This window comes from Eptatretus burgeri, chromosome 4 (assembly GCF_056783735.1).
Source record: "Eptatretus burgeri isolate ZD-2024b chromosome 4, Ebu_testis_v1, whole genome shotgun sequence".
Taxonomy (NCBI): Eukaryota; Metazoa; Chordata; class Myxini; order Myxiniformes; family Myxinidae; genus Eptatretus; species Eptatretus burgeri.
Genome location: NC_140964.1, coordinates 3663917 through 3676236, shown reverse-complemented (window position 1 = coordinate 3676236; position 12320 = coordinate 3663917). Strand labels below are relative to the sequence as shown.

Below are 12320 nucleotides of genomic sequence, written 5' to 3'. Positions count from 1 at the left end.
CTCTTCTTAGCTATTCCAATGAGCCTTATTTGTCTATGCCCGATCTGTCCAGTTCCATTTTATATCTCCTTGCTCCTTTATCATTTTCCCAGTTGTCGTTGTACATCTGTTGATATTTCATTTCATACTTTTATTTTGTCTTTTTTTTTGCAATCGTTGGAGCTGTATTCGCTGCTGTTTCAGTTTCGTGTGTGACATCTTCTATTCGTACCTGTCTTTGAAATTTTTTTTGCTAGGTGTGTTCGGGATACCTTTTCTGGTTTTCTGTTTTCATTTTTACCTACAGATTGGATTCGATAGTCTGTTGAACTTTTCACATACTCAACCTCCAATTGTCATTCTGTGCACTAAGTTGAGTTCCATCAGGCTGCTGTAACTCCACAAGAGTCATCCACCAAGTTTCATCATAACCCCGTCCACAACTTTTTGAAAGACCATGTTATATATCATTTTTGTCCCAATCCCTCAACGGTGAAGAATCACTTTACAAATTCCAGATCTTCACCAAAATCGAATCAATGTGTTATTTTCACATACCCAACCTGTCCACCGAGTTTCGTCAAAATTAATGCATTTTTTTTTTTTTAGATGTCCTGCTCACAGACAGACAAACAAACAAATACACAAACAAATTAAAAAAAAAATCTCGTATCTGGATCCAGATATTCAACAAAATTGTCAATTCTTCCTTGTCACACACCTAACCTGTCCACCCTGTTTCGTCTGCATCCGTCAATAACTTTTTGTGATATTTTGCTATATATTGTTTTTGGCCCTATCTCTCAATGGGGAAGAATAACCAAAGAAATTTAAGTATCCAGATGCAGAACTTCACCTAAGTCTAACCAATTTGTCCTTGTCACACAACCAATCTGTCCACCAAATTTCATCCGAATCCATTTTTAACTTTTTGAGATATCATGTTCACAGTCAAACAGACCAACAAACAGACAGCAGTAAAAACATAACCTCCGCCCACCTTCCGAGGCAGAGGTAATGGCATTCATCTGTCTGTCGGACACTGTGGAACCAGTTGGAGGCCAGATGCTGGATATGCACAGATTGTCGCTTCCAGAGCGAGATCAAGATGATAACAGACGAGCGAGAGAAATTCTCCAGGAGAAGTCTTCAATAACTGGGTTGTACTTCTTAATTATATTGAACAAACAGAGCCAAACCTTACGGATAAGCAAATGATAGTTCATAACAAGGTGATGGCATGCATTCATTCTGAAGTAGGAGGATTGATCTTCTGATCTTCCTGGATGTTCCTGGTGGTACAGGGCAGACATTTCTCATAAACTTCATTCTTGCAAAGGTTTGTTCCAGTGGTCATGTTGCATTGGCAGCTGCAATGAGTGGGATTGCTGCCCATGTTCATCAAGGTTGACGAAAATCTCATTCATCATTTAAGATCCCACTCAACCTGCCAAGCGCAGAAACGCCAATGTGTCATCCTTGTCACGCACCCATCAAATGCGGCCCGGCTTTGGCATCCCTCCTCAATTAATGTTAAGTCATCTTCTGGGATGAAGTTACGATGCCACATCGACCGGCCATGGAAGTTATCCACAGAACGCTGAAGGACCTCCTCAAGAGCAGCGACCTCACGGACAGGATTTTGTTGGTTTTGTCAGATCTGTGCCAAATTATTCCACAAATTATTCCACAGAGTTCCTGAACAGCCTGGAGCCCTCAAGAATGGCACATCACCACCTCCTTCTGAAAATAGGAGTGCCAGTCATGCTCTTACACAAGCTTGACACTCCAAAGCTTTACAACAGAACCCGAGTAATCATCAAACATTGCTGATGAATTGCCTAAATATCAATATCGCCACTCGACCAAACAAGGCAGAGCAAGCCATGGTTCCAAGGATATCGATCATCCCATCAGACACAGGCTTGCCTTTGGACTTTGGGCAAGTTGAGTTTCCAGTCACTGTCTGCATCAGCATGATCATCAAGTCCCAAGGACAAAGCCTCAACTCACAATAATGTTTACCAGGAAGTTCTTCTGTGAGACTAAGTCAGTTGCACCTCATCCTCAGTCATTGTCATTATGATACACAAAATTAAAACAATTTTCTAATTTTCACCAGGTTTTAACTTTCCTATTCAATCTACAATAATAGATGTCAGCGTATGTTCGTCTGTCAGTCAGTCCGTCTCCTCCACAACTCCAAATCCGTGAAACCTAGCAGCCCCAAACTTTGCGTGCATATTGAGTGAACTCCAAGGTGGTGTTTGGGTTAATTTCAACACCCTTTTTCAAGATAATTAACAGCCTTATTTAATTATCCTTTATCAAGGTATCATTTTTGGTCAGCCCTCTGTCAGCTTGCTGGAAGTCTTGATTCACTATTCTGTTTGGCTGCTCAACAATGCCTTGACTTGGAACAAGCCACAATGGCTTCTTAACGATAAAGCGCTCAACTTAATTTTTTTCACACTCTTCACTCATATCATCAAATTCCTCATCTTCATAGCTCCGAATTCCTGGATATATTGTAATGCTTATAAACGCCTGGAGATGCCAGAGTTCTTGACTTTATTTCATCTCCGTAAATGTGATAACCTTGAGAATCTCTCAACCTGAGTCGAATTTCAAAATTTAAACTTCTTCATTGACCTTGGCAGCAGTTCCGACTACTAAAATGTGTTCCTTTTTAATATTCGGAAGGTTGTTTGACACTCCGGGCATCTCCGGGTGCATGGTGTTTAACATGACCGATCAACGATCGCTAATCGCTTGCCAAGCCTGCCGAACTTTATCAACCGTTTCGTTTCATTAGAGTGCTTGCTCGAGTGCTTAAACAACTTGACGAGTGCTCTACGAGCCGCTCAGTTGCTCATTTCAAAGCCATGGTGATACATGGCAAAAGTACATGTGCTGTCAATCTGAACACATAAATTGGACGTACGTTTCAGGCCTCACCCACCTGTGCCGGACCCTGTGGTGCCTCACACGCCGAAAATGTGCAATTTCATTTTTAGACATCGCTTTATTTTTACCTTTTTGTGTGATCTACTTTCATTATCTGCCCGGCACTTTGACGTCGATACGTACAAAAAGAATGCCTCCGGCAACTTCGTCAGTGGAGGCATGAAAAAAATAACGTCCATCGACCTCGTGTTCGGAGTTCCGCCAATTTGGTTTGAGCTGTGAAAAGCAGAGACTGTCATTTTGTGTTCTCTGTGGCTTGATATATTTTTGAATTGAATTTCGCTAATTTCACGCTTGAACTCCTCTTTCGAAGAACTCTGTTTTAAGGAAATTTTTGTGTTTATCATTTTTATGTTCTTTATATGTTTGTACATTTGTGTGTGTATGTGTTTGGTTGTTTATGTGTGTGTGGATATATATATATATATATATATATATATGTATATATATATATATATATATATATATATATATATATATATATATATATATATATATATATATATATATATATATATATGTATATATATATATATATATATATATATATATATATATATATATAAATCCGCAATGGAACTTGGAACAGGCCCCGGTGCCGGGTCAAAAGGTCCACTCACCGGATGTGTCCGGACAGTGGTTGTCTCCAGACGTGTCTAGATGGTGCTTGTCTCCAGGCAGTGTTTATAGTATGATCGGTAAAAACATTGCTTTTTCATTTCAGCCATTATTTTGTTTCCATCTTCACTGTTATTCTTTGCGGAATCATTTTGATGAGACGGTATGGATCGTAATTAATGTTCCACCACACGTCTGCCTTTTCTTCCCCTCACCTCATGCTTACATCCTCCCAAACTCCTTCCCATCTCCTAGAACCCCCCCCCCCTCACCACCTCCCAAATCCCCTCCACCCTCCTTCCCTCTGAAAATAAAACTCTCCGGACATTTATAAGCATTTCAGCTAAAATGAGATAAGCTCGAGAATCTCTTAACTTGAACCGAATTTCAAAATTTAAACTGCGAAATTGAACTTAGCAGCAGTTCCGACCGCAAAAAAAAAGAAGTGTTAATTTATCCAATTCGCACACTGTTTGATACTCCGGACGTCTCCAGTCATCTCTGGACATCTCGACCCAGTCGACCCAGCCTGCTGTTCTTATCCACCATTTCATTGGAGCGCTTGCTCGAGTGTTTAATAGTGGCGGGCGGAATCGATTCCAAAATACTCAATTTTAACCGTGGAATCGGAAGGTATTGAGACGTGAACTGGAATCGATATCAATTCCGAGTAATTCCTACTTCATAGGAAAGAAGTTTTTTTTCGGATAATTTTTTTTCCTCCCTGTTGGGCATGTTCCAGTTCCACATGGCATGGCCTGGTAACGTATTCATTGAAAAGGAACACACCCCTGGGGCGTCCCATTTGCAATATAACAGCATAAGCAGGTCACTTACAAACTAAACATGCTCCAAGGGCACGTTCCTTTTCAATGAATAGCAATGCATTTAGAGTCAGCTGGTAAAGCGTGCTGTTTGCTTTGCTGATAGATGGTAGGCGATACATCGACTGATAAAGTTTTGACTCCAGGTCATCCATTCCACTCATGCTGCCTTCCCTTCCCCCACCCCGCCTTGCTCCCCCACCCCTCCTCGCTCTCCCACCCTCCTCTCTCTTCTCTCTTCCTCCCTCTCTGTGCATCAAGGAAGGACATCGAACAACAGAGGATACCCAGTTGGTAGCCAGCTTTGGAGCCAGGTTTGATATGCTGTCAGCAAGGAGAGGTCATAACTGATGGTGAAGCTTAAGAGTTCAAACGACTGAACCTCTTTCAGTGGCCGACCATGGAAACAGGTAGGTGGGTTAGTTTGGTGGTCCTTCCTGATTGACAGGGTGAAACAGTGAGATTTTCCATTATTGAATGACGTTTCATTTATCAGACCAGCGCCTAATCAATCCAGATCAGCAGAGAGTGACGCATGTGCTTGCCTGCCTGTCAGTGGGATGGGTTGCTGCATGACACTATGTGTAGTCATCTGCAAAAAATGATTGAGATTGTTGTGAAATTTAAAAGTTTTAACCTTAACTGACATTTCATCTGGGCCAGCAGGAGGGCCTATGTCCTTGAGATACAGTATATACACCCACCCACATCTGAGCTGTCTCGCCTGGGTTCGAATCTCAGCCAAACTATAAACTGTCATCCTGGTCTTTTGCACGCAAGATGATTCATCAACGTGTGTGCCATCGTGGACATTCGGCTGGGCGTCCCGTCTGCCGACGTTTGTTGGTGCATGTTAGAGATACCACGGTGTCCTTCACGAAGCGTCGGCGAGCTCGAGCTGGCACCATTCACAAATTCCAAATTCTTCCCCTGACTTTCCGTGTTGGATTGGTGACCCAACCATGATTGTAACCGTAGCCAGGAAAGTGCTTCTGTAGAGCCGACTCTCTGTTTCAAGCATGGTACATGCGATGACACTGCATTCCCACTCTACATATCGCAGGTGCGTCTGTCTCATTTTGCTGCTGTGGAGCATCCTTGATCAGAGACGTATTTTATTGGAAGTTTCTAGAAAGCCAACGAGTGCAATCTAAACGGCTCATTCCTTGCATCAATTTCCTGATGAACCCATGAGCTGCTTTTGGTTCATGAATCTTTTCAAAAAAATGAAAAGCGAAATTTGTTCAACCAATAATATTTTTTAATTTTCAACCAAATATACATTTTGTCTTACTGACTCCGAAATGTTTAACTGTCGTTATTGTCATGAGATTTTTCTTTCAGCAATGATGCCAGATTGAAATCCCGACCAAACACCGGTTGATTTGTCCATTGTCCACTAATGTCTTTGTAATCCATGACCTGAGATGTGACTTCATCTCCATCTTTTGCTATTTGCCAAGTATGAGGGATGCGGTGAAAGCTGGTCATGTTGATGGAAATTGTTATTTGTTTTTTTAAATTATAAATTGCTTAAATCAGGACATCAAATGAAAAGGATGAATACTGATATTTTTATTTTTATTCCATTTACAATATTTTCTCACTTTTATTATCTCTGACAACGAAGGTGGAAGGAAGTTATATTTTCACCCCAGTCTGGTTGTCTGTCTATCTGTGAGCAGCATATCTCAAAAGGTTATCGACAGATTCGTGTTAAACTTGGTGGATACGTTGGGTGTGTGACAAGGACGAATTGATTCGATTTTGGGAAAGATCCGGATCCTGATCCAGACACTTGAATTTTAAAAGTGATTGTTCACCATTGATAGATGGGGCCAAAACGATATTTCGGGCATTTCAAAAGGTCGTGGATGGGTTTTGACAAAACTTGCTGGACGAGTTAGGTAGGTGACAAGACCAAGCTGATTTAGTATTTGGTTCAGGTCCGGATACAGATCAAGGCTCTCAGTAGATACAAAACTCAACTGTTCATCTCGTGGCGATATGCTCTCTCTCGCTAGAGCTGTTATAGTTTCTCCTGGAAAGTGGAAAGGCTCTTGGTAGAGCATATATCTCCACCCACCATGCAATGCCTGATCCACGAGAACATATCGGGTGCAATACATTTTTGAAATATCGTGCTATATATCATTTTTGACCCTTTCTCTCAATGGTGAAGAATCACTGAAAAAATTCTCGTAGCCGGATCTGGATCTTCATTAAAATCGAATCAGTTCATCCTTGTCACACACCCAACCAGTCCACAAAATTTCATCCCGATCCGTCCACAAATTTTTGAGATATCCTGTACACAAACAAACAAACAAGAAAAAGACATCATGCAGAACACAAAACTTGCAAAATCCACCCCCCTCTCCAAAGGTTGCCATGGATACATCGAATTGTCCATTTCATTCAGATTATAATTGACAATCTTAATCAAAGTTCAGTTCAATCGGATGAAAATTCATTATTTTTCAGATCGAAATTGATGATTTTAGAAGTTTGACCTTGAGTTGATCTTTGACCTTTTGACCTCAAAAATAGGTGGTTTCCCAATTCAGTGATACACTATGCAATTGCTGATTAATTTTCAGGTTAATCAGAAGAAAATTGATTATTTTTCAGATTGAAATTGATGATTTTAGAAGTTTGACCTTGAGTTGATATCTAACCTTTTGACCTCAAAAGTAGTTGGTTTCCAAATTTAGTGATGGACTTTGCAAATCCTGTTCAACTTTCAAGTTCATAGGATGTAAATTGACGATTTTTCAGTTGAAAATTGATGATTTTAGAAGTTTGACCCTAAGTTTATCTTTGACCTTTTGATCTCAAAAACAGTTGGTTTTCCAATTCAGTGATACACCATGCAATTGCTGATTAATTTTCAGGTTAATCAGATGAAAATTGATGATTTTAGAAGTTTGACCTTAAGTTGACCTTTGATCTTTTGATCTCAAAAACAGTTGGTTTCCCATTTCAGTGATACACCATGCAATTGCTGATTAATTTTCAGGTTAATCAGACGAAAATTGATGACTTTTCAGTTGAAAATTGATTTTAGAAGTTTGACCTTAAGTTGACCTTTGAGCTTTTGACCTCAAAAACAGTTGGTTTCCCATTTCAGTGATACACCATGCAATTGCTGATTAATTTTCAGGTTAATCAGATGAAAATTGATGACTTTTCAGTTGAAAATTGATTTTAGAAGTTTGACCTTAAGTTGACCTTTGAGCTTTTGTCCTCAAAAACAGTTGGTTTCCCGATTCAGTGATACACCATGCAATTGCTGATTAATTTTCAGGTTAATCAGATGAAAATTGATGACTTTTCAGTTGAAAATTGATTTTAGAAGTTTGACCTTAAGTTGACCTTTGACCTTTTGACCTCAAAAACAGTTGGTTTCCCAATTCAGTGATACACTATGCAATTGCTGATTAATTTTCAGGTTAATCAGATGAAAATTGATGACTTTTCAGTTGAAAATTGATGATTTTAGAAGTTTGACCTTGAGTTGACTTTTGACCTTTTGACCTCAAAAACAGTTGGTTTCCCAATTAATTGACGTCGTATGCAAATCTTGTTCAAATTTCAAGTCAATCGGATGAAAAATGACGATTTTAGAAATCTGACCGAAAGATGACCTTTGACCTTTGACCTCAAAATCAACAGGCATCTCAGTTGAGACGACCTACCTCTACAACTTATTAAAGTTTCATGACGATCGGTTTGGAATTTAGTGACCTGTAGGTGATAAACAGACAGACAGACAGACAGACAGAATAACAACATCGACGGAACAATGTACTTGAAAAACCTTCGATTTTGCAACTAACAGACAGAGAGAGGTGAAAAACAACCTCCTTCACCTTTGGTGACTGAGGTAATAAAGCTCCTGAGAGCAGCAAATGCAATGGAAAATGTTTTATGTTTTGCCATATTAAATTTTCGAAGTCACTTTAAACTAGCGACAAACATGTGGTTCCTGAATTTATTTCACCTGGCCATGATTTGATTGAATTTCTTTGTGCCGTGATCAATATTCTTTCAGCTGTCTGTGCTGACAACTCTGTTCAAACATTTCCATGTTTCATTTTACTCCATCTACAGCTGTTGATCTTTTTTATTGATGAGGAATGTTCTGCGAGAGACTGTAACAAGCTATGATTGTGCATCACTCCACAATGTCAGGTGTAATCCATTTCGATAGTTCCTGCCAAGCTTGCGGATTGCTTCGAGAGCATTTACAAAACGGGACTTTCAAAATTATGCATGAATGCTTTGTTGTTGTTTCGTATGCACTGTGTGGCTGCTGGTTGCATCATTTTTCAGGAAGCGTGGCTGTGCCGCTGATGCAGTGCCCCCTGTTACCAATAAGCTGGTACTCATTTTTCCGACCTCAGAAGGGTGACCGGGCTGAGTCAACCCACCTGGTGCTATTTCAATGATTTGCCAGGGGCTCAAAATCAAGACCCTAAGATCTTAAGCCAGCCACCTTAACCGTTAAGCCAACTCCAGGCTTTGTATGAATGTTAACGAAGCCTTTCTCTCGCATGCTCTGTTTGTGCGTTTTCAGTGACTCGGTTCAGGCAACTTTAATCTGCAGATACTAACATGAAATCTGTAATTCAAATGTTCTTTTCAACATAATTTTCAGCATTTAGACCAAAGAGTGGCAATTTCAAAATGGTTAACCACAATTGTTCTGTTCCTGAAAAAATATATCGGACAGATGAGATTGTCCGTGGATGAGAGGTGTTGAGTTTGTATCATTTCCTGTTTATACAAGGGAGTGGTGGCAATAGTTATAACACACACACATACACACACACACACACACACACACACACACACACACACACACACACACACACACACACACACACACACACACACACACACAGATGCATAAACTTTGTATAATTTATCTTGTTCCAGAACCAAACAATAAATATCCATTTCTAACAGCACTCACAGCCCATAGAGCTCCCACTCCCACCCCAACCCCTCCCATGCATGGTTCATCATAAATATCATCATTTCAATCTTACCCTGTGTATGGACAAGCCCAAGGTATGACCTTCCCATACGGTGATGGAAATAACGGAATAGTCTTTCCAAAAGCAGATGTCCATTAAATAAATCACTAAGCCTGCCATGTCCACACAGGCAAACCCTCAAGGTTCAAAGTCCACTCATTGGCGGCGATGAACGAGAGTTTGGATAGAACGCGCCCATCTACGAACCTTCAGACCTTGCACCGATCCACACAGCCTCGGCAGCTTGCAATACGAGGAGCTGCAAGCTGTCGGTTTTTTTGGAAGACTTCATAAAGTTCGACAACTCTTTCATTATATAGAGGCACACCCCTTTCTTGCCGGTATGTTTCCAAGTATTTTAGGCTGCTTTTAGAAGCTTTGTCGGGCATGTTAGGTAGCAATCCTTATCTCGCGCACACGATATGTATGTTCAGCTGCCATGATGTTGCTAGGGGCGCATGAACGCCGAGCATTCTGACGCCAATTACATCATTTCAAAAGTTGCATATTGTTTTGGGTCACATGCCAGAAAAGTGGTTTCTTGTTATGTGAAACGGTCACTCTGGTTCTGGTAAGACATTGCATAAGCCACTTTTCAAACTCTATCATGCTAACATCATGTTATAGCATTAGCCATGTTTCAAACTCCATCATGCTCACATCAAGTTATGGCATTAGCCATGTTTCAAACAACATCACGCTAACATCACGCAATGCCATTAGCCATGTTTCAAACTCCATCATGCTCACATCAAGTTATGGCATGAGTCATGTTTCAAACAACATCACGCAATGCAATTAGCCATGTTTCAAACTCCATCATGCTAACATCACATTTTGTCATAAGCTATGTTTAAAACTCCACCTTGCTAACATCACGTTATGGCATAAGCCATGTTTCAAACTCCATCATGCGAACATCACATTATGGCATTAGCCATGTTTCAAACTCCATCTTGTTAACATCAAGTTATGGCATTAGCCATGTTTCAAACTCCATCATGCTAACATCACATTTTGGCATAAGCCATATTTCAAACTCCATCATGCTAACATCACATTATGGCATTAGCCATGTTTCAAACCAATCATGCCAATACCACGTTATGGCATTAGCCATGTTTCAAACCAATCATGCCAATACCATGTTGTGCCATAAGCCATGTTTCAAACTCCATCTTGATAACATCACATTTTGGCATTAGCCATGTTTCAAACTCCATCATGCTAACAACACATTATGGCATTTGCCATGTTTCAAACTCTGTCATGCCAATAACACGTAATGGCATTAGCCATGTTTCAAACTCCATCATGCCAATACCATGTTGTACCATTAGCCAGGTTTCAAACTCCATCTTGCTAACATCACATTTTGGCATAAGCCATGTTTCAAACCAATCATGCTAACATCACATTTTGGCATTAGCCATGTTTCAAACTCCATCATGCTAACATCACATTTTGGCATAAGCCATGTTTCAAACTCCATCATGCTAACATCACATTATGGCATTAGCCATGTTTCAAACCAATCATGCCAATACCATGTTGTGCCATAAGCCATGTTTCAAACTCCATCATGCTAACATCACATTATGGCATTAGCCATGTTTCAAACTCCATCATGCCAATACCATGTTGTACCATTAGCCAGGTTTCAAATTCCATCTTGCTAACATCACATTATGCCATTAGCCATGTTTCAAACTCCATCATACTCACATCACGTGATGTTACGTTCGAGGCATATGTGGTTGAGCAGTTCACATGTCAAATGTACAATTGAGCACGTTGTGGACCCTTTCGCTGTGTTTGCCTCTGTTGTGTTAGTACATAACATTACCTTGCAATAAAAATCCAATGCATGTCTCATGAGACTGCATCACATTCTCATCATCGTGTCTCATGAGAAATTCTTAAGAAACGTTTTGGGGAGCAACAGACGACATTTCCTTTTTCATGTGCTCATCAAGTCTCTTGTTTCTTTAACACACGCTTCAGATGAAGACCATATATATGGTGATTTAAGTAGATTATCAAACCCTCTGAACTCACAAATTGAGTGTGGGATGTTGAGATCCATTTTGATATTTCCTCTGTGTAAAGGTGCTCTATACACAATAAGTACAATATTGCATTTAAGCAACATTTGTAACATTCGTGGATTGCAAAATACATTTGAAAAATCTTTACAAAAGTCAAAATTAGTTTATCTGGTGGAATAATGAGGAAATATCAAACATTTTCCAAAGCAACTTGTCTGGTCGATTGAGTTCTCAACCTTAACTTCAACTTCTGGCTGTATTCATTTCCCTATGTATTCCTCGCCTCTCAAATGGTGGAAACCATGTGTCCCTGAGGGAGATCGTGTTAATGTGTTAAATAGCGAGGGGGTTTTGTGGACTGAACAGTACATTTAATTTGAAATGCTCAGTATTTGGATTTGAAATGCTCAAAAAGGGGGGGGGGGTTAAAATGGTCAAGATTATTAAAGATCCTTCCCTGAATCCATCTCTAATTTATAGGTTGAAACCTGCAGAGCAAATTCAAACATGCCATCGTGGACCATTTACATTCTTGTTGAACACTCCATCACATATTTTTCAAAAGTGGACCTCAATGGACTGGTATCCTCACCACATGGGTTTAGAATACTATTAATCACCTTTTTAACATGTACGCTGCCCTATAACATGTATAACATGTACACATATAACATGTATAACATGTACGTATATAATATGTACACATATAAAATGTATAACATTTATGTGTCTAACATGTATAACATCTATGAATATAACATGTACACATATAACATGTATAACATCTATGTATATAACATGTACACATATAACATGTATAACATTTATGTATATAATATGTA

General features: G+C 39.7%; 1 long non-coding RNA gene across 5 annotated transcripts in view; it reads left to right on the top strand.

Annotated features, from left to right (window-relative positions):
• The window catches only part of LOC147027359 (uncharacterized), a 166783-nt gene extending 155457 nt beyond the window's left edge, over positions 1–11326 (top strand). For all 5 annotated transcript variants that reach the window (XR_015057008.1, XR_015057011.1, XR_015057009.1 and 2 more), the window contains 2 exons: positions 4650–4798; positions 9561–11326. This is a non-coding gene — a long non-coding RNA (uncharacterized LOC147027359). The remainder of the gene's footprint in view (positions 1–4649; positions 4799–9560) is intronic.
• The last annotated feature ends 994 nt before the right edge of the window (positions 11327–12320 follow it).